Source organism: Onychomys torridus, chromosome 19 (genome assembly GCF_903995425.1).
Source record: "Onychomys torridus chromosome 19, mOncTor1.1, whole genome shotgun sequence".
Lineage (NCBI taxonomy): Eukaryota > Metazoa > Chordata > Mammalia > Rodentia > Cricetidae > Onychomys > Onychomys torridus.
The window spans coordinates 26,304,983-26,328,441 of NC_050461.1; the positions used below are offsets into that span (position 1 = coordinate 26,304,983).

Sequence of the window (23,459 nt, forward strand, 5' to 3'; positions counted from 1 at the left end):
ATAGGCATTTCATTCTTTAAGGTGGGAAAGTTTTCTTCTATGATCTTGTTAAATGTATTTTCTGCGCCTTTGAGTTGGTATTCTTCTCCTTCCTTTATCCCTATTATTTGTAGGTTTGGTCTTTTCATGGTGTCCCAAATTTCTTGACATTTTGGATCATGACTTTGTTGGTTTTAGTGTTTTCTTTGACTGATGAATCTATTTCTTCTAATGTATCTTCAACACTAGAGATCCTCTCTTCCATTTCTTGCATTCTGTTGGTTATACTTGTATCTGAAGTTCTTGTTTGTTTACTCAGATTTTCTATTTCCAGCATTCCTTTTGCTAGTGTCTTCTTCATTTTTTCTATTTCCTTCTTCAGGTCTTGGACTGTTTCCCTTGCTTTTTCATGATTTTCTTTCAGGGACTTACTGTTTTCTTCTGCTTTAATTGTCCTTTCCTCTAGTTTTTTATAGCATTCTTCCCATTTTTTTTGTTTGTCTGTTCCTCCACTTTATTTTTGATTTCTTCTATATAAGGCTCTAGCTTCTTCATGATGTTACTTATAAGGTTGTTTTCTTCTTCTTCTTCTTCTTCTTCTTCTTCTTCTTCTTCTTCTTCTTCTTCTTCTTCTTCTTCTTCCATTCTGTGATGTTCAAGAGTAGCTGTTGGAGAAGGGCTAGGTTCTGGTGATGCTGTATTGCTCTTTATTTTGTCGTATGTACTTCTGCCTTGGTGTCTGCCCATCTCCTTGTGGGTTCATTCTTGGTCTTACAAGTGTACTTGGTTCAGACAGAGCTGACAGATTTAGGGAGCCTCTCTCTGGTCCAGATGGAAGCTCTGGGATGGCTGGGAGCTCTGGTCCAGATGAGAGTGCTTGCTGGATAGAAGCTGGGGGATGGGACTCTGAGTCTCAGGGAGTCCCTGGGGTCTCCTTGTCTTGTCCAGATGGGAGCTCCTCTTGTCCAGATGGGAATTCCAGGACAGGATGGAAGCTCTGGTCCAGATGGGAGTTCCAGGGCAGATGGGAGCTGTGGGTTCTCTGGTCCAGATGGGAGCTCCGGGGCAGGATGGAATGCTGGACACTGGTCTCTAAGTCTCCTGAAGTGGCTGGGGTCTCCAGCAGATGGGTGTCTGGGCAAGGCGTTGAGGTTGTAGTGTCCATTGGAGGGTCTCTCTCTCGTCCAGATGTGAGTTCCGGGGCGGATGGGAGCTGGGGACTGGTCTCTGAGTCTCAGGAACTGGCTGAAGTCTTAGGCAGACGAGTGTGAGGGCAGGGTGTGGAGACTGCAGGGTCTGCCTGCAGTCTTGGAAAAGGGGAGCCTTCCTGCAGGGCCCACCAAATGGCCGGAAATTGGGGCCAAGTTGGGCAGGTACCCCCGGGATGGCTGGTGCCCAGGGGTGGGACCCAGGGGTGGTTGCCTCTCTGACTATAACCCCAGGCACTCACCTTTGGTCCAGATGGGAGTTCTGGGGCAGATGGGAGCTGGGGGCTGGTCTCTGAGTCTCAGGAAGTGGCTGGGGTCTCTGGCAAATGGGTGTGGGGGCAGGGTGTGGAGACTGCAGGGTCTGCCTGCAGTCTTGGAAAAGGGGAGCCTTCCCACCGAATCCATGTAGATCTGATGTAATTTATCTCTGCCCTTACTGGAGAGTTAATTCTAACTCTTATGAAGAAAGCTGTGAAGAAAAATCCCTTGTGGGATCTTCCTTGGCCCTTTATTGTTTACCTGAGCACAGGCAGCACATCTAAAAGTGTTGTCTTTAATCAGGCTTTATAAATTTGAAACAAAATACCTAGGTCTGAGAAATTCACCAGTTTTTGTGGCCCCTGGGTGGGTGGCTTGGTGGGGATCCAAAAACAGTCACCTTCTCAGACTTGCTGGTCTGCCATCTGGCAACATCCATAGCCTTGTTTGTTCCCAGTGACCAGTTTTCAGTCTGCCCAGTCAATCTCACCCGGCCTGTATTCAAGGTAGGCCACTAAGCAGGGGCCTAGCAGAGCTACTGAGACTTTGAAGAGGCTCCCCTGGTTCTCGGACCACTTCCTGGCCAGTAAAGTCAGCCACTCTGTTGCCTCTGGCTTCCTAGGAATCCCCCCTTTTGCTGCATTTTGTGTCGGACAGTTGGCACCCTCTTGAGTAACCAGATAGCTTCCAGTAGGGCTAAGATTTCTTCTCTATTTTTTTTTTATCTCTTTTCCTGCTCGAGTAAGCAATACTCTTTCCCTATATAGAGCCCCCATGGACATGGGCCATGGTGAAAGCATATTGACTATCATTATATATGGTTATAGCCTTGTCTTTTTCCTCAACAGAATGCCCAAAATCAAAGCTTAAAAACTTGGCTCCTTCAACTGAGGATACTCTGCTTAAAGATTATTCCTAGATATTCCTATCTTGGGTCACCACCACTGTCCCTGACTTACCTGAAAGTGCACCCATCTGTGGATAATACCATATCTGGTGTTGCCAGTGGGATGTCAGTCAGATCAGGCCTGATAGAATGGATTAGGTCTGTCACCTCAAAGACAGGGTTGTGGTGGTATTGTGTTCCCTGAAATATTGTGCACCCTAATAAACTTATCTGGGGTCAGAGACAGAACAGCCACAATATTAAACTTAGAGGATAGGCAGTAGTAGCACACTTTAATCCTAGCATTCCAGAGGCAGAAACCCATCTGTTCAAGGATACAGCCAAGCATGGTGACTCACGCCTTTAATCCCAGGGAGTGATGGCAGAAAGAGAAAGATATATAAGGTGTGAAGACCAGAAACTAAAAGCATTTGGCTGGTTAAGCTTTTAGGTTTTGGAGCAGCAGGTCAGCTCAGACCCATTTGGATAAGGACACAGAGGCTTCCAGTCTGAGGAAACAGGATAGGCTGAGAAGTTGGCCAGGTGAGGTAGCTGTGGCTTGTTCTGCTTCTCTGATCTTCCAGCATTCACCCCACTACCTGGCTCAGGTTTGATTTTATTAATACGAACCTTTTAAGATTCCTGCTACAACAGGGGTGCAAGGGTTCCTGCAGTTTGTCGTCCAACAGGAGACTCACAGGGTTGAGGGCTGACATCTTATGGAGCCGAATGTGAGACCGACCCAGAAGCAGGCCTTGGTATTGAATCATCTGGGTGTTAGACATCTATCTCTCATATGCCCCACTCAAGGGGGCCTGAACAGAGTGTGGGGCTGTGAGAAACAGTTCCTGTCCGAAAGTTAATTTGTCTGCTTCTTTTGCCAGCAAGGCAGTGACAGCTAGGGCACTTATACATGCTGGCCATCTGGCTTTGACTGTGTCAAGTCTCTTGGATACACTGATCTTTTTCAGGGTCCCAGGGTTTGCATGAGAACTCCCCGGGCAATGCCTCTGGATTCATTCACATACAAGTGGAATGGCTTAGTAATGCCTGGAAAGGTCATCACCAGGGTATACACTAGAGCCTTTTTCAAGGTCTGGAAGGCTCTCTGCTTAATCTCAGCCCATTCCAAAGGCTGTGTATCCTGGATGCTGATATAGAAGGGCTTGGCCAGCTCAGCAAATCCCTATCCATAGCCAGCAGTATTCAACACTCCCTAGGAGTACTTGGACCTGTCTTTTCAATGTGGGAATGGGGAGTCCCAGGATGGCTGAAATGTGGTCATAGGAAAACTCCTCTTTCCTCCCTCTATGTTGGAGCCTAGGTATGTGACCTGAGGGAAGCACAGCTGAGCCTTTGTTCCCCAGGGCTTCCAAGGTTTCTAAAAGACCTTCTGCTGCCTGTCTACATTCTTTCCCAATGATCAAAGCTATGAGGTCATTTACTTACTGGAGCAAGGTGTTTTGTGGATATTTTTTTATCTAAATTCCAATAGATCTGCACCCAGGGCTCCATCAGACAATGTTGGTGAGCTTTTGGAACCCTGTAAGAACAGAACCCAGGCTAGTTGACCAGTATATCAACCCTCTGTGGTGGTCTATTCAAAGGCAAATATGATTGACTTGGGTAAATGGAAGGCAGAAGAAAGCATCTTTTAGATCCAGGACCATATAGGTCTTCCTTTGCAGGGCAACAAGAAAGATACTTCAGTACTAGGGGGTAGATGATTTCCACTCATTTGCTGACTTCCCTGAAATTCTGTACTGGTTGGGATTCGAGTGTCAGGCTTCAGGACAGGGAGTGTTCCATAGGAAATAGCAGGGGACAAGAATTCTTGCCTCCTTCCACTGGTTGATGTGTTTGACAATCCCTTATCTAGCCTCCTGGTTCTTGTGGTATTGTTTGACCTGTACTGGTGTTACAGAACTTAATAACTAAACTATGATGAATGGTCAATATGTTGCTAAGCCTGGTGGTTTCCCCTGGGTACACACATCTGGAGAACTTGCTTTGAGTTCCTGCAGGTAGACTGGTAGCCAAGTCCTTGTATAAGAGGTACTCCTCAGATAGAGAACAATATCTGGTCAGATATTGGAAAGAACATGCCCAGAGTCCACAATTAGACTAGACAAGTTCACCCTGAAGAGATGATAGCTCTGAGTGTTTGTAATAAGTTCTTTCCAATCAATGGGTGTGGGCAGTGTGGCAGAATCAGAAAAGAATGATTCTCAATACCTTGTCCTAGGTCTGTGTTCCATTAGGTCTGTTGTCTATGGAAAGTATGTGGTTTGGCCTGTTGCTCCTTGGACAGCTGTCTTCCTGGAGATTAGGAGTCCAAGGGGATCTGTCAAGACAGAGTGGGCTGCTCTAGTGTCAATGAAAAAGTCAACAGTTTCTTTCCCTACTCTTGCTGTCATCCTGGGATCCTAGGGACTCAGTCTTAGGGAGCCCAGGCCCCATCAATTTTCAGATAGCTGGAGGATGCTTCTCCTCTTTTTCTGCTAGGGCAGTCATTCTTACCACGACCCTTCTGCTTATAATAGGCACATTGTTTCTTTTCCAGACATTTACTTTCCCTTTCTCCTGGTCTATTTTCTCTATTTCCTCTCTTGTCTGTTTCCCTAAGGGCATCAATTACCACTCAGGGAGAGTTTCTTTCCCTGTCTGTCTTTGGCTGAATCTTGGCTATTCTAACCTTCCTGAATAATTTCCAAAAGTTGAGACCTATTCATCCCTTCAAATCTCTCTAATTTCTGGAGCTTTCTTCTTATGTCTGGGGCTGAGTGCATGACAAAGGCCATATCAGGGGATCTTTGGTTTCTAAGGGCATCTTAGTCTATGGGAAGAACTATCTAGTATGACACACAGAGCATTTCCGGACACCCCACAAGCTATTCACCAGACCTGTGAATTACCTGACTTACCTTGGACCAGTTGGTAGGTTTTCTGGATACCACTATTAATCCTCTCAACAATGTTTGGCGAGATGTGACAACAACCCATTAACCTTCATTGATATTAGGATCACAACTGGGGCAGGTGGATCAGAAGGTCTGCTCTATCCAGGCCTCTGCATCAGGCAGTGTCCTGATGCCTGGTTTCAGAGCCAACTTCCAAAGTTCCAGCTGGATTCGGTCCTCACCCATAAATAGGGTGGCCCAGAGCTGCTGGTAATCATCCCAAGTCATCTGATGTGTATAAACACAGTTTCTAATGGGCTGATAAAGGCCTGCAGCTTCTCTGGAAAAGGAGGGTTTAGGGTCTTCTAATTATATAACTCACTGATGATGATGACGATGGCGATGATGAAGATGATGATGATGGGAATCTATACCACAAATGGAGGTGGGGGACATTTTCCTCTTCCCCTTGTGTTTAACAGGGTTCTGGTGCTTCCCTCAAGGAGAGAATGGAGGCTGGTCTCAAAGCCTCAGAAAAAGCTTATCTCTTAGCCTTCCCTCTGGGGAAAACCATGTCCTCGACTCCCTCTTACAGTCCCTGTTGGTCCAGTCAGAACATAGCTGAATGTGGATCTCTTCAGGCAGAACAGGGAGAATCTGCAGTTCTTTGGGCTTCTCTGATCATTTTGGCTGTACTATGAGGACCCTGACCCTCAAAGAAAGAACTTAAGTTTTCAAGCATGAGAGTGCTTAGGGCAAGGGCAAGGGTTAGCCAATGACCACCATAAGGGAAGTGATCAGGATGACTAGGAGAGTGGGTAACAACATGCCAGTCTACCCTGACTGCCTGGGGATCCAAAGATCTCTCAGGTAGCCATCTCACCTTCAAAGAGGGCCACTCATGTTCTCAGAGTGTAGTGCCTCCCTAGGGAGAAATGAATACCATATCGTCCCCATCCAAGAAGCTCCTCTAAAAACTTTTTAATAGAGTTGAATTCCCTCCACAAGGGCAAGTGATAGGCTGACTTAAAGAGACAGATACAAACAGTACAAATACAATGACAACAAGTGTTTGGGGTCTGGGGTCATTCAGAGATTCACCAGTCTGACAATATGATTTTAATAAGAACAGGCTTTTATTTTCAGATACTGGCCAGGACCGAATCAAACACTGGAAATTCTCTAGATAAGTCCCAGTCTGTCATTAGTCCAAGAGTTTTAAAAACAAACCCCACAAAGTTACAGTTTAGGGGAACTGCATTAACTCATGTCCTGTCTGGGTGCAGCAAAGCTTAATTTCTGTCACATGTCAGGCAGATGCCTCCGTTATCCCAAGCAAGCAAGCATTATACAAAAACAGAACCAGCAACCAGCCTCCTAGCCTTGTGACCCATCATCTCGAAAGAACAGCTGAAGCAGTGTGAGATTTGTTAAATAGATCTATAAAGCATAGTAATTAAAACCTTAAATGTAATATTAGCCATCGCATGACCAGACAAATCACAGATGGCCACTGAGCATCCATTCATACAACAGATGGAGTATGTGTGTGGGGTGCATGCTTCTGGTAATATCTCACACAGACCCTGGACACGGGGTCAACAGCAGCATCTGATGCCCCTGCATTTTGTGTCCTAATCACATTGATGCCTTCTGTAGAACAAACTTACCCCCTGAGGTGTTCAGACCAGATGGATTTCCACTTATCTTTTGAGGAGGTGGTGTTGGGGTGTCGGAGCACCCAAGTGTCCAGTTCCAGTCTCTGGGATCTTGGTGGGACTTCCAAAAATATTTCAGAGAGTTCACTAGAGATGATCACTCAGATACAGTTTAAAGCCAATAAGAATAAGGCCAATTGAGTCTTTCTTCCACTCAGCTGGGACCACACCCAAGTGTTTGGGGACCTGAGTGGGACCGCAAACGTCCAGAACACGGAGGTTTTAAAGCCAGAAACCATGTGCTGGCATCTTGCTCAGCAGCTGAAAGGGTACTTCACAGAAGCAAGCGGTTTAACAGAAGCTAAGATAAGCAGTTAGCTGGAAGGGTTGAGGAGTGGGGTTCTGCAGAAGCAAGCAATTTAACAGAAGGTAAGACAAGTGAGCTAGAATATTCCAAGTTTAGATTTCCTAGAATAGAGTTTGGTTGTTTTCCATGGGGTTCTCCATCAAGGAGATCAAATTATAGTTAAATATGAAGTGGCCTCAGCAAGAATCCAAGATGGAGGAACCACCACACTGTCTTGCCCTGCCACAGAACGAGGATTTCAACAGAAAAATCTAATTTGCTTTGTATGTTCTCATATTTAGGTATTTGTTACTTAATAGTTACCAAAAGCATCCAGAAAAAATGATCAAATAGTTTTTATGTTTTGTGACCTCAGATAAGAAGATAAAAGTTTGTATTTATGTTTCCAGGACAGCAATACTATACTTGTTAAAATTTGTCTTCTTCAGAATCTTAACTAATGGTCAATTTTTCCCCCCACTCCTATCTCAAGACTCTTTATAAATGTGACAGATTAGCAAATAAAGATAATTATGCATAGCATTAATAATTGAGGCTAAACCTTAAATGGACTGAGGTATATGATGCTCTGAGAAAAACCAGTAGTGTGCTGAAGTTTATTCATACAAGTTAATTATAGTCAACTGATAAATTTTCAGGAATTCTGTGAACTGATGAACATCACACTTGTTTCTGGAAATTGGTCATGATACAAACAATGTATAGTATGGAAACTGGCAAATACTACCACCATATTTATCATATTTATTTTATTGTTTTGTTTTGTTTTCCTTTCCGAGAAAGCCAGTTGTGAAACCCTTAACAGGACCCCATCATCAGAAATCTGCCAATAGGTCAGATGTTTGCACGTGCTAGGAGCAAGAAATACAAGGCAGGAGCAGCTGCTGTACAGTTGTCTGAATGTAGACACGGACCATCCACCACCACACCAAGTGCAGAATGTGGGCGTTCAGGTTCTAGTGCTTTGCCAACTGCATTAGCTACCCTAAACACCAACAGAGAGAGCTGGTTTTCCACTAACTTAGGGGTTCACGGGGTTCACGAGGTTCATGTTTTCCTCTGACGCAGAGTCAGAGGAGACCAGAAAGACAACATGGAGGAACAGCTGCTTGCATTTCCTTCCAACTTACTCAATTTGTTGTTTTCTTTGCATCAATCTGCCCTTCATCTTCAGTTTTCATATGTGAATCTCAGTTGCTGAATGAAGCTTTGTGTTATTATAAGCCCAGGATAAACTTATTCTTCAAAACAAATTAATGAACCCAGGCCCAAGAGTTAGTATAAGGAGAAAAACAAACAAACAAACTTGTAAGGTAATATAAATGAAAATCCCAAATTAAAAAAGACAACACTATTAGTTTTATTGTAGAAATTTTTTTAAAAAGGCTTATCCTATTTTCAAAAGGTACCATAGTAAGTATGGGAAGATGTCTGCGCCATTAATTCTTTTAAGCAATAAAATACTGCCATCTGTTAGGTCCCAATCCTGGGGCAGGGGGAGGCAGCATCATGGAAATCTTCCACAATTACAGCCTGGCCTCAACTCAGGCTGGACTATACAAGGATAGCTGGCAGATAGAAGAATGTTCACCAGCAGCAGAACCCTGTGAGTCAGGTTGGTCTTGCCAAGAACAGCCCTCTCCCTCATCTCTTCCTGTCTCAAGCAAATGGGGCATCTGGCTACCTATCAGATACCCCACACCAACCTCCAGTCTCCTAGGTTCCTCTTAACAGGTACCTGTGATGCAGCTTCTGGCCCACTCTGCGCCCCCTGCCCCCATCCAGGCAGTGTGGCCCATTACCCTACTCAATCCCAGCACCACTACCAGTCAGGTCCCATTCCAGCTTTCTGTTTCTTCTCCCTGCACCCAGTTCTCCTTTAAAAACCAAGAAGGCTTTTCTCCTCTGCTTCCTGAGAGGTAGCATGGCAGTTTTGGATTCCCCTAAATACCTCTGACTAGTCTTTCTCCATCCTAGAGATAGCCTCATGACACTTTCATATTTATAGTAAACTTTTGTTTTCAAACTATGGAGCAGTCCCTGGTTTCACTGTGCCCTCCCTTACAGTATGCTAGTTACTTCTCCTGTGCCTGTAATAAAATACTTTGGCAAAAGCAATTTAAAGAACAAAAGGGTTACCAACAGTGGTGGTGCATGTCTTTAATCCCAGTACTCTGGAGGCAAAACCAGGCAGATTCCTCAGTTCAAGACCAGTCTGGCCTACAGAGTGAGTTCCAGGACAGCTAGGGCAACATGGAGAAACTTTGTTTTGAAAAACAAAACATCAAAAACAAAATAATAAAATAAAAGGTTTTATTTGGGCTCAAGTTCATTTTTCTCCTAAAAAAGTCCTGGTCACAGGAATTTAGGTCAAGTTGCACCCATAATCAGGAAGCAGAGAACAATAAACAATAAAAGTGCTCAGCTCACTTTCTTCTTTATGCATAGCCTACGATCCCAACCCAGTGAATATTTGGTATGTGGCTGTTCCACTTCAGTTAATGTCTATAACCTCAAAGAGATGCCTAGAGGCACCTCGCAGACAGTTCTAGTTCCCATCAATTACACAGTTGAGAGTAACCATCACAACTGATAAACTTCCTAAGTTCCAGGCTTTGTGCTACATGGCAAATGGTTGCCTTTTTTTTTTTTCCATGAAGCTTATAATGTAGTGAGAGATCCAAGAGTAAAACAAATACTCTGATAGATCAGTACACAATTAGTGGTTCTGCTAGCCACTCAAACCAGGGTGTATCATGTCTGCCATGTAACCACCTAGAAACGTAACATCTTAACTTCAGATAACCTCATTCCTTTCCAGAGCAGTTCTTTGAGAGTAAACTCTGACTACACTACATAAAACCAGGGAGTTTTCTGGAAGATGATAGGCAGATTATAGGAGTAAAACACACACACACACACACACACACACACACACACACACACACACACACACACACCCCAGCATACAAAACAAAAATGGAAGAGAAAAGACAGATCTGGGAGCCCAGTAACAATACATTGTAATCATTTTTGTAAAATTCTCCTTGTTACTCATCTTTCCTAACTCCCATTGGCCTTTTATCCTCTTTTAATCAACTAGGTCATCATTAGCAGAAGCACAAATCATTTTATACTGTTATATTATTTTATCCTTTGTGAGTTTTGAGTTTCATTCATGTTTTGATCATATTCACCACTATTTCCCAACTTTTTCCAGATCCAACCCCCTCTTCTATATCCACCAAATTTTGTGTCTTCAATAAAGAAACAGAAGAAAACTCTTCAAAACAACTTGTGCAGCTCACATAGTCTTGGAAATGGGGTTATGTAGCATGGTCAGCTTCTCAGGGGACAGATACACTCTTAGAGAAAATGATCTCTATTTCTCAGCAGCTAGCAATTACTGTTCACTTTTCTAGGAATGGGGCTTCTTGTGCATCTCTTGTCTTGGCCTGGATTGATATTGGACAGGTTTCTGCACATGCTGTCGTCATAATCACTTTGATTTCATGTGTGCAGCTGCTCAGCTGTGTCCAGAGATCTTTCCTGATAGTCACCCACCACTTCTGGCTCTTACACTGTTTCCTCCTCCATCCTTCTGCAATGATCCCTATTTCTTGGGAAGGTATGTGTAATATCTATGTTCCTTTAAAGGCTAAGCGATCTTCTTACTCTGTTCACTTTGACCAGTTGTGGGTCTCTGTGTTAACACCATTTTCTGCATATACAAGCATCTCAGATGAGGGCTGAGAGGTGCACTGATCTGTGGGTGTCTGTAAGTACTTTGGACTCAGTGTACTACTGTGCCATTTATAAGTGTAATAGCAGTAAACTCTCCCATAGGGCCTATATCCTGTCTATCTACTGGCTCATCTTTTCAGAGCTGCTCACCATGTAAGGCTTCCGTTCTTACCTCTTCCTGAAAACTGTCCTTACTGATTGTTAATTTTCCTGTGGGATTTCTGTCCTGCTACTGAAAACTTAAAAGTCCCCAAGGATTCTGGACCAATAGGTAGTTCTTCAGTGACAAGGATGATGAGGAGGGGATGAGGAGGATGATGAGTTTATCATCCTGAGGAGGTAGATGACCAGGGGATGAGAAGATAGAGAAAATAAGGAAGTTTGGAATCAGGAGGTCTTAAGCTGATTGCTCATGCAATCAAGTTTATTAAGAAATACAGCACTGTGTATACTACTTGTGATGGGAGAGATAGATAGGTGAGTGGAAAGCTATTGTACAATGAAACAAAGTCAGCAGGAAGTTAGTCACTGTGGCACAAAGGAACATCACAGAATGAGCACACAGCAGCCTTGGTGACTAATAAACACAGCCCCTTAGAGAAGAAAGAGCTGGGCTTTCAGGATTTAAAGCTATATCTCCCCAAGGTCATGGTCCCAGATCATTCCTGGCTCTACCAAGATTGTACCTTGGTTTTATATAATGAAGTACATTCTCTCTCCATAGATCAGGTCTTCAGGAGAAGCTTTGAATCAGTCCAGCCCTCAACAGATTCTTATAAACAAAAGGCTACTATGCCCTTTCTTCTTTATTTCATTGACACTTAAAAAAATTGTTTTATAAAGATTGTATACATCTATAATGTGTGTGTATAATGTATGTGTTTTAAAATCTCTCAGTTCATTGAGCTAATGAACTCATCATTATGTCACATAATTGTAGCTGGAAGTTTTCCTGTGTCCCACTTGGTCCACAGCCACTCAGACTTAAGTAAACACACAGAGGCGTATATTATTTTTAAACTATGGCCATGGTAGGCTTCCTGTTAGCTAGTCTTTATATCTTAAATTAACCCATTTCTATTAATCTATGTTTTCTGTGGCTTTACTTGTGTCCCATTACATGTTGCTCCTTGGGCAGCTGGCTGGCATCTCTCTGCCTTCTTCCTGTCTCTCTAGTTAAAATGTCTGGCCTAACCTTATTCTGCCTCACCATTGGCCAAATAGCTTTATTTATCAGCCAATCAGAGCAATACATATTCATAACATACAGAACGGTATCCTCATCATTTCCCCTTTTCTTTCTATTTAAAAGATTGGTTTTGACTTCAACATAGTAAAATTATATGTATAACAAAACAATTATCAAGCAAGAATTATAGCTATAATATCTAGTCTATTTGTATTTGGCAAAATTAAAATAAATATTCTGTCTATCCCATATTTGTTAGTCTAAAGTTTTTTAAACATTTTAAATACCATATTCTGTAGGTCTTTGAAGTGTTTGAAGATTACCTACCTAATTGAAATATATTTATGTATACCTAGAAAACATAACTAACATGACTATAAGTTTTATTATCATGGATGACTAATTATTAATCTGTATTTTTAATTATACATTAAAATTTTAAATTATCTATACAAACACAATACTTTAAACAAGAGTACAAATATACATATAGTATAATAAAATTAACGTTTAATTTGTATCAATAAACTAAAATCTATACCAATGTAAAACATTTTAAACAAGTTGCTCTTTAAAAGTAGGTTCAACAGGGGTTGGGGATTTAGCTCAGTGGCAGAGCACTTGCCTAGCAAGTGCAAGGCCCTGGGTTCAATCCTCAGTTAAAAAAAAAGTAGGTTCAACAATCTAACATTTTATTCTATCATGTCTATATTCTATGTTGCCATATCATATCCCCCTTTCTTCTTTTAGAAAGATACTGACTATGACCAATAACAACTTGTAACCAACAAGCTAAACAAAGACAAACATCCATAATCCATTTTGGGGGAATGTGGACATAGTTTTCCAGGCTACTTCCTGCTGATAAAGGGTGCTGTATTCTTATGGGGACACAAAGAAAACTTTAGGATTATGGCCAAGTCCTGACTGAAGTAATCTGTGAAACTGCCTTCTCTGAGCCAGTTACCTTGAAGCTGATTTTGGATGTTGAATGATCTGGGCCATGGTGTCATTGGAAACCTTTCAGGGAATTTTGGCAGGTCAAACCACATTAGCCTGGAAACAATCCACAGGTTTTCATTTTCTGTGTAAACAAAAGCAGAACCTCTTTTTCCAAAGCAATGTATCCTTAGACATAGATTTTGAAATCAAGATATCTTTAAAATATATACATTGATTTAACTCAGCAGCTTTTACAATCAAATGTCTCTCTGCAGTTAAAAATCCCAAAGACAACACAACCCAGATTCTCTGTGTAATATCCATCTTTACATGGCTTATTTTTTTATATTACCTTTACTGTCTCTTTAAAGACTTTATTTTTTAAAAACTTTCTATTTCTTTATATTGCTGTTTATATTCCGTTTCCTCTCTCTTCCAAGCCTACATACGGTTTCACACACACTGTAAACTGTTTAGGGTTTTTTCCCATCTGAATCTGTTTTATTGCGAATCTATTGCTTTAAATTGCAGCATTACTAGGACTGAAATAGCAGCTTTGGCTGCTGGCTCCACCCACCTCAGCTTCCCAATATGGTGGAACTACATTTACCACCAGCTTTGGGGGGACTATACTCACCAACAGACTCTGGAGACAGTGGGTCTATGCTTCCATCCAGCAGCTTGTAGTCCACCCACCCTCTCTTTTGTCTATACTATCAAAAGTTAAATCCATCATGCAGACATCACTGGGTATAGTGGCAGGAATCTGCCATGCCGCACTCAAGGCCCATAAGCTGTGAACCTGCCATACTGTAGCTCAAGCCTGCAGGCTGGGGCATCTCTGTATCATAGCTTTCCTGAGAGACACAATTAGGAATCTGCTCTTGGATCCATTTTAGGAGCCCCTCCTCCCTTTTATAAGCTTTCTCCGGTTTTAGGTAGAAACTTTTGCCCCACGTTTTGTTGCCATTTGTAGCTGTAAGTTTTCCTGCATCCCGCCCTGTCCATAGCCACTCAGACCCAAGTAAACACACAGAGGCTTATGTTATTTTTAAACTATGGCCATGGTAGGCTTCCTGTTAGCTAGCCTTTATATCTTAAATTAACCCATTTCTATTAATCTATGTTTTGTCATGTTTTCTGTGGCTTTACCTGTGTCCCATTCATTACATGTTGCTCCTTGGGCAGCTGACTGGCATCTCTCTGCCTTCTTCCTGTCTCTCTAGTTAAAATGTCTGGCCTAACCTTATTCTGTCTCACCATTGGCCAAACAGCTCAATTGATCAACCAATCAGAAAAGCACATATTCATAACATACAGAACAACATCCCCATCACATAGTTATGACAAGTTTGTGATGAGACACTTAAAAACCTGTTCTCTCAGTGATTTCCAGGGGCATATTAAATATTGACCATAGGGAACAATACTTCTAGACAGAACAATTGAGGATGGAGCTCTCTCGGAGTGGGCACTGTCCTAGTGTGTTGTCATACTTCAGGAATGTTCCTTCTAGCAGATGGGCTACTCTTGGAAGACTAGCATGTAGAAGAAAAGATACTTGGTTTTTACAAGACAAAGATGCACTGAGGTAGAGAGTTTGCTGTTTTTGTGAAGCCAAGCTATCAATTTTTCAATTTCCTGATGTCAAGTGTTATGAAAAAGGCTCTGAGAGATGGTTGGGGTTATTTGAGATTCATTCACCTACAGAGCCTGGGCCCTACTTGTGCAGAGAGGGAAGAAGGGCTGGAGAAATGGTGTATCCTGACAACTTGAGTTGGAGGTCAGTAGGAGTACAGAACTGATTCCCAGAAGTTGTTCCTTGATCTCCATATGCATGCCTGCTTCATCAACCATACACAAAATTAGGAAAATGCAATGCATTCTATTTAAAGAAATTACCTCAAAGATCAAAAAGAAAATGAACAACTGAACACCTAAGTAAACAAACAAAAACAAATCATTGGAATAATGTATAGTGGAAGGGCAGGCTCCAATCTACAGACTAACGTGAAAACAAAGAAAATGAAAGCTGCCTCGAGAAACAGAATGAAAAGCCTCTAGCTGGATAATCTGCAGAAGGAACAGAAATGCCTCAATTCTGAGACTTGCAGCACTCCTGGCCCTGCTGCCTTGGCTCAGTCACCAGCCAGATGGCAGCTCAGATGCATTGACAGTTTCTGACTTTTATCCAGGACCAGTTTTTCCTTTTCAAATCTTACATACTGGAAAAGACAGAAAATAAGTTATGAGTGTTCCTTTAAGGGTGAATAGGGAAAGCTGTTATCAACACCCATCTCTTCTGTTTAGCTGCCAGAAAGCCAGAGGATTAGGGACCCAGGCCTCTGCCCATTTCTACTCATGAGTGCAGGCTGAAGTTCAAGTGGAAGAAAACAATAAGAAAGCCAATATAATTCATACAAAGATGACAATGTAATGACGACTGCTCCTAACTGTAACTTGGATACTTGCTGTTCTGTCAAAACACAGTTTCTGAAAGAGTCCTGAGTGAATTATTTCTCCCAAGTCCTACAAATTCTGAAGCCAGTGTCTATGTTATTACAACCAAAGAGAAATGATCAGAATACTTAAAAGGCTGAGTGCGTCAAAGAGAAGCCGAATGCTGCTGTAGTAATCCAGGGCTTATTTTCCAAAAATTTAAAAGGTTTAAATTTTAGATAGTATCACACTAAGGAGTAAATCACTTTGAATGGATACTCTATAGTTAGTGTAGCTTTATATTACAGGAAAAGCCGTGTGTGCTACAAGCTTCTATATACAGATGACACACAGCAGGTTGAACCAACTCACCAATGGCCTTTGATGTATATTATGAGTCCAACCAAAATCTTCCTCCCAAGTTACTCTAAAATGTTTTGTAATGTGTGACAGGACAAGACAGTGCTCGGGTTCTTCCATCTTGTGTTTTTGCTGAGGCCATTTTAGGTTTGACTAGAATTTAATTGCCTTGATGAGAAGCTCTATGGAAATTTACCCAACTCTATTCTAGGAACCTGAGGCCAGTCTGCCTAAATTAGCTTATCTTAGCTTCTTTCTGTTAAATTGCAGCTGTTGCAGAGGCCAGGATGTCATTTTTTGCCTTTAAAAACTCTTACTCTGGACACTTGGTGCTACACTTGTGTCCTGAAGAAATAGGGAGTGACTTCAACATATAGGCATAGGTAATGCTTTTTAAAAGTGACTCCATTCATATAGGAAATAAAATGGTTGACAAATAGGATCTCATAAATGTAGAAAGCTCCTGTGTAGCAAAGGAAACTAACAGGCAAATGAAGAGACAGCCCTCATAATGGAAGAAATGTTTACCAGTTACACATCTGATAAAGGATTAGTGTCCAGAGTATGTAAAGAACTTAAAAATTCTCCACACCAAGAAAATAAATGACCTAATTAAAAATGGAGGCTATAGAACCAAACAGAAAGCTCTTAAAAGAAGAAATATATATATAGGAAATATTTTGAAGATGTTAAATATCCTTAGCTATGAGAAAATGCTATTAAAACCACTTTAAGATTCCATATCACCCCACTCGGAATGGATATCAAGAATACTAATAACAAGAAACACTGGTGTTGGAGTGGGGGAAAGGCAGATTTTAAACACCACTGCTGGGGCTGAAAACTAATACAACCCCTTTGGAAATCAGAAGATTTATCAAAAAAAAAAAAAAAAAAACCACTGTAATGTACATGATCTAGCTACTCCTAGGCAAATACTCAAAGGACTCTATATCCTACGTCAGAGATAATCATGTTTGTTATTACCTTATTCACAACATCTGATAGACATAGCTTAAATGCTAATAGAAGAATATTGAAGATGTGGTATATACACTCACTGGCATATTACTCAGCTATAAAGGGAAACTAAATTATGAAAATTCCATAAATAGACCTGAGTAAAATATTTTAAGTGAGGTAACCCAGACCCCAAGGGACAAATGAAGCATGTTTATATGAGGATATTAGCTTCAGGTCTTTACTGTGGTGTGTCTTAAATGGAATACCTGTGAAATCCAAGAAACAAAGAAGAAAATAGTTTGGTATGAGAAGGGACAGTAGAATACAGGTGAACAAGAAGTAGAGGAATAGTGCAGCTAGAAAAGTTTAGGTGGGGAGAAACACTGGAGTGTAGCAGGAATCTTAAAGAGTCTTATTAATAAAGTCGAAGCTGAGGCCAGGTATTGGGGTGATTGCTAGAAGATCAGAGAAGCAGAACAAGCCACAGCTACCTCACCTTGCCAGTTCCTCAGCTGATCCTGTTTCCTTAGACTGGAAGCCTCTGAGTTCTCATCCAAATGAATTTCAGCTGAACGGTGCTGCTCAAAGCCTAAAAGCTTAACCAGCTTTAGTTCCTCATCCTCATGCCTTAAATACCTTTCTGCTTTCTGCCTAGCTGTTTCCAATGTGGCCTTGAACTCACAGAGATCTAGACGGATTTCTGCCTCTGGAATGCTAGGATTAAAGGCATGAGAGCCACCATTTTCTAGCCTCTGTATCTACTGGCTGTTCTGTTCTCTGACCCCAGATAAGTTTATTAGGGTGCACAATATTTTGGGGAACACAATACCACCACACTGGTGGACCAGGCAGATGAAAGCACAGGGTTGGGAAGAATTATCACAAAACAAAACCAATAGACAAGAATAAGTGAGAGACATTTGTGGTGATAGTGGATGTGGGTGATAGAGAGATGGGAAGTAAAAGTCATCAGTGTGCAAAGTAAGCATATATGAAATTGTAAAAAGCAATAACAACATTTTTAAAACTTGAAGGCCACTAAGGAAGAAGAAGGAGTAGACCAGAAAGTGGCTATCTGGTAATGTCTGCTCTGACCTAGTTTTTTTTGTGTTATTACATGGAAATCCTCAGAAATGTATTTTTCAAACTATTTTCAAATATATTTTAATGAACTTATAGAATACTAGGTTTCATCCTAATATCCTCAGAGTTAATTATTTCTCAGGGTAGTTAATCCTCCTTCCAGAAGACATGGATAGTAAAACAAACCCCCAGTGCAGGAGTGAGATACTTCTTTATGGTGAAGGAGTAATAACAACAGCCCTAAACATCACAGCCTAAAGCCATTGCTCTGAGTTGCCCACCAAAATTTAAGGGAAAATCCTATTGCTAAAATCACTTTCGTCACAAGATGTGAAGAAATTTCTCTTGATATCACTCAGTGTCTCAGCTTTTGTGAAATGAGGACAGAGGCAAGCCAGAAACTGACTTTGAATGTGAACACATTGTTCATTGCTTACCCTTTGGCTAAGATAAAAGTGTGGAGGATGCACACTTTCCCAGGCCACATGATCTCCAGACACTTTGACACAACTAAATTAGGATTGGAGGTGCCAGCTACAGAGAAGGGAAGAAAGAGAGCACCAGAGGCTCTTGCCATGCTTCTATTTCTACCAGTAAGAATGGTGGACAAGAAACCCTCATTTACAGTGTAACCGGCAGAGTGAGAGCTACATTGCAGTGATTGTAAGCTAGCCAAGGAGAGAGAAACATCATAGCAATATTGCAAAAAATATACCCCAGCTCACAAACAACACACTCACATTTGTGCCTTCTCAATATAATGTAACTACCAATGAGTGCTTCAACTCAGACAGAGCCTGAGGCTCTATTTAAGTAGTATCAAGAGGGGACAATGTGGATAAGTAATAGTCAGCCATTTTGTCTATGCAATGTCAATCCTATAGGTAGCTTTTCCTCTTATTTTTTTTTCACCAAAGGTTATTTACTGGTGTGTGTGTGTGTGTGTGTGTGTGTGTGTGTGTGTGTGTGTGTGTGTTTGAAGCATGGCTTCATCCTACTCCAGGATGATCTGGAATTTACTATAGCAAGGTTTAACTGGAGAACTGGGATTACCGGTTTGTCTCAACACACTTGGCTTTAAAATTCTCCTCATATTTGGATACTTGAGCTCACTTTAAGTATGATCCAGGACTTAATACATAAAATATTCACAATTAGCTCAAATTATCCAGTTGGAATTCCATCCTGGATATAAATAATGGACATATCAACTATCTTGCTACATCCCTCATATAAGGCAGATGACAAACTCCTACCTCTCCTCTCTAGAGAGAGGCTCATATTTTGGTCCTCACAGTTTCTGGCTTATAAAAATTTTAATATACATCATTGTTTTATTTTTGCATCTGTGAGAACTGAGACAAGGGGATAGAAGGGTTATCTAGGACACTTACGCCTCACCTGCCAAACTGATTCAAGGACATTTGAGAGGCTCAGTCTTAGGCAAGAAAATTTGGCACAAGGACATCACTGTGACTTTTCTTGGCTCGACCACTTAAGAGTGCCAAGAGCTTGTAGCACCCTGTCTACCTTGGAGGTCTTCATTTCTAGCCTGCTGGTTTTAGCTGGAAACTCACTAGTTAACCTGCCTTATCAGAGTTCCTTTATTTAGAAAAAAGAAAATGAAGAACTACCAGTTCTTCCATGATCCAAGATGAGATAGATTTTTCCAAGCAAGGAACTTCAGGTAGTCTGAAACCTGGGTAAGCGAGCGCCGTGGAATTCTACACAGAACAAAGCCAGACAAGTTCTAGGTATATAACTCAGTGTAGTGAATAAGGAATAGAAACTCTGTACTACAGAAAGAGAATGGTAGCAAGGCCGAAGATAGCTCTTGGTGAGCTGTGCACAGACCATGCTATCTCTAAGAAGATAGTCCTGCTGGAATCCGATGATCTGTTTCACCCCCCTTTTTTTTTCTTTTCTCTCTCTCTTTTTTTAGCTTTAAAAATTATTTTGTGGTGTTGGGAAATATGCATGTGTGCATGGGCATGTGTGAAGTCAGAAGTCAATTGTTTCCTTCTGTCACAGGAGTCTCAGGGTTCAATCTCAGGAGGCCAGGCTTGGGGGCAAGCTCCTTTACCCACCAAGCCATCTCTCAGCCCCAAACAGACCTTTTCTTTGTTTCAGAGTTCTCCTTGCGTGCATGTTTTATCTTATCTTCCCAATTTTCATTTTCTCATCTTTCCCTCCCTCGAAGATCCCTCTACTTTTGAAAGCCTTCCCAGTATCAAGGGATCACGAAGAAAGCCAAGCAAATGACTCAGGATCCCCCAGCACTTAATGGGTCTGCCTGATTTTTTTTTTTTTTTTTTTAATAGCACAAGTGATCCACAGACTTTCCGTTCCCCTAAAGCCAATGTCACAGATGGAGCAGCAGTAGATAGTTTGCTTCCTGTGGATATTCTGGTGGGAGCCTAAGGCCAAGGATGAGGACTCTCCCATTGAAGCACTGATTGGGCTGATTTCTGAAGTGGAACTTGAAGTGGCTTAAGAAATAAGTCTTAGCCGGGTGGTGGTGACACATGCCTTTAATCCCAGCACTTGGGAGGCAGAGCCAGGTGTATCTCTGTGAGTTGTAGGCCAGCCTGGGCTACCAAGTGAGTTCTAGGAAAAGGCGCAAAGCTACACAGAGAAACCCTGTCTCAGAAAACAAAACAAAACAAACAAACAAATAAACAAAAAATAGGTCTTTTTGGTAAAAGCTCTGAAACAGTGAGGGCAAGGGACCTCATCACTGGCCTAGAGTTGGGTCTGACATTCAGGAATGAGGCTTTGCTGTTACTTTCCTTATTTCTGGCCACTGGTGTAAGCCCCTCAAGCCACACATGTGGCCAGGCCTCTCCCCTGAGGACCTTCAACTGGCAAGTTCCACCCACAGAGCACTCTTATAACTGCCCTAACTGCTGTACTCTTCCCCTCAACCCCCACCCTACAGAGTAAAAAGCCCATTCTCTGGACTTGAAATCCCATCAATCTCCACCCTGGAAAGCTTACCCCAAAAAGCTTCCAACCCCATCCCCAAGAAACTCTGTATAAGTCCTGGCTTCTGCTCATGCAGCCGCCCTCCTGTTCTTTTCTGTCTTTTCTGTGAAATCTGTTGTGTGGTGTGACTTTGTGGCATTCCTCCCTACTGCCAGGATCCCTTTCCATCCGAGCTGTAATGCTTGCAGCTGGCCCCTGGATCCCTTTCACATACCTGAGTATGGGAGCTTGGGATCCAATGGTATAGGTGGAGCCTTCACAGTATGTTCCTGGCTGCTGGCTACCAGCTTCCTGTTTTGGTGTACCTTCAGGTGGCATTTGGCCTCAGACCGATCTCAGAAGCACTTTCCACACTCAGGGCACAAACAGGGCCTATAACGTAAATAAGCACATCAGTGACAGCTCAGTCCAGAAACATCACAGTATGTCTTGCCCCAGAGATGGCCAGAGTAAGACCTCTCTTCACAGTGCTGGGGGGCTTGGAGCCAAGGGCTTTGTCACTATAGTCTGTTGCCAGAGGAATCTGGTGATTAAAGAGGTAGATGTTCTTTTTGAATCATTGGCCACAGGTCAAGCAGAAATAGAGCTATCTGCTTTTGAATATTCCCGTGCAAGCAAGAGAGGCCTTTCCTTCATCATCACGCTCCTCATCTTCCAGGTGTGGGCTAGGTTCTTGAGATTTCTTCTTGCTTCCTGTTGTCTTTGGGGGATAGCGCACTGACATCCTCTGTCCCTTGCCTTTGTGCATGGTGTTCTGATCCACAAATGTCAGGTTCCTGAAGGTTTCTGACAGCACATTCTGACAAGGCAGTCAGTCCTTCCCATTCTTTCTGTGTGAAATCCACTGTCACACCCTCCTAAGTGACTGCTATCTGGAATTGCTGGGCAGACTGACTATTAGCTGCCATTATTTGGTGTTTCCAGACTGGAACTAGGTGTTCGACTTCTATTCCAGACTGCTTCTAGCTGCTGTTGGTTTGTGCCCACTTTAGAAATCTCGGATTGTGTTTTCCTGGTCTGGAGCCTTGACTCATAGTCCCTCTACCTCTGCTCCACTCTGATCTATAACACGTCTTTATCTGTCCTGCCAGCCACCTCCCAAATAAGAACACAGAGACTTCTTACTAATTATGAAAGCTTGGCCTTAGCTTAGGCTTGTTTTTAACTAGCTCTTATAACTTAAGTCTGTAATCAATGTTCTGCCATGTACCCTTCCTGCTTCTTCTGTCTCCTGGCATCTCTCTTGCGTGCCTAGATTCCTCCTTTTACTTCCTTTCTCTCTGCTTGGAAGTTCTGCCTATACTTCTTGCCTTGCTATTGGCTGTTCAGCTCTTTATTAAGCCAATCATAGCAATATATCTTCACACAGTGTACCCATTTTTGTCTAAATAAAAAGGAAAGGTTTGACTCTAACATAGTAAAACTATATATAATAAGAATAATTATTATGGAAGAATTACATTTATCATGACCACTCTATTTTTTGACAAATTCAGAGAAAATATTTTAGTACCTATCCTATCTGGTGATTCAAAAGTTTTATACCTAAAACATTTTCTATCATAACTTGTATTATGTATTATTTTAGACCCCAAAACATCTTCTTAGATAAATAACTTAAGCCTTTTTGTTTCTTAATCTTATAAACTTTAAATCTCTTTTGTAAGTTTTTTCTTCTTCTGAATTTGGTAACAAGAAAAACTGTAACTATAACTATCTAGGCATCATTCCCCATCAAAGATGCAAGAAGACTATAATATTACCTGAGTAAACAGGAAGTGCAGAGCAAGCAACTTCCAAAACTATAAACGTAATGGAGACACCTAGTTGCCTAGACAGTCACCTAAGACTTGTCTGTAATGTTGGAACATCCATCTACAGCCTACAGGCCTAGAATATCTGACAGACTTTTCTGTGAAGCAGTAATTTGGAAGGACTCTCCTACCTTGTCTTGGCAAAGTTTGGCAGTCACCTTTTTGTGTGTCCTGCTTGTCCAATATGGGCAGCATACTGTTAGCAGTCAAAGCAAGAGCAGTTTCCTGCCCATTGACTATCTTTGCCACAGTGAATGCAAACCCTTGTGAAGGTTCTTTGATGCTCATCATCCTTTATTTGAAGTAGATTGGTGCTGCCAGGAGAAGACATGTCTCACTGTCACAAAAAGCTGTGTGTTCTTTCTTTCTTTCTTTCTTTCTTTCTTTCTTTCTTTCTTTAAAAGATTTATTTAATTGTTTATTTATTTATTTATTTATTTATTTATTTACTATGTATACAGTGTTCTGCCTGTATGTATGCCTACAGGCCAGAAGAGGGCACCAGATTGTTGTTCAAAAGTAGACTCAACACTCCATTCTTTTATCCCATCATTTTTATACTATTTTCCCGTTTTGCCTTCAAAAAGAGATCCTTAAATCTAATTTCCTTTGTTCAGATTTTCTCCTGACCATGACCAATAACAACATGTAACCATCCCCCACGAAACAATAACAAACATCCAT

At 41.8% G+C, this 23,459-nt stretch overlaps 1 pseudogene; it reads right to left on the reverse strand.

The window, feature by feature from the left end:
• Nucleotides 1–5,375: 5,375 nt before the first annotated feature.
• On the reverse strand, nt 5,376–21,869 carry LOC118570285 (annotated as a pseudogene).
• Between the last annotated feature and the right edge of the window lie 1,590 nt (nt 21,870–23,459).